Here is a 258-nt window from a genome sequence, read left to right as displayed (position 1 = left end):
GTAGTCCTTACTTGGTACTGTCAGGGACACCCTCGTTCTATGCTTTGAGAGGCTAGTAGTCCTTTGACCTAGGTTAGTCAGGGCCCTCATACTTTGCTTCTGACTGGCTAGTAGTCCTTACCTAGCTACTGTCGGGACACGCCCTCATACTCTGCTTCTGACTGGCTAGTAGTCCTTACCTAGCTACTGGGCATGTGCGACTCCCATAAAAGATGAGAAAAAGAAGGGAGATGTCTCACTCTGTAGCTAAAACAGAGA

This window comes from Etheostoma spectabile, unplaced genomic scaffold (genome assembly GCF_008692095.1).
Source record: "Etheostoma spectabile isolate EspeVRDwgs_2016 unplaced genomic scaffold, UIUC_Espe_1.0 scaffold273, whole genome shotgun sequence".
Taxonomy (NCBI): domain Eukaryota; kingdom Metazoa; phylum Chordata; class Actinopteri; order Perciformes; family Percidae; genus Etheostoma; species Etheostoma spectabile.
This window is presented reverse-complemented; position numbering follows the sequence as displayed.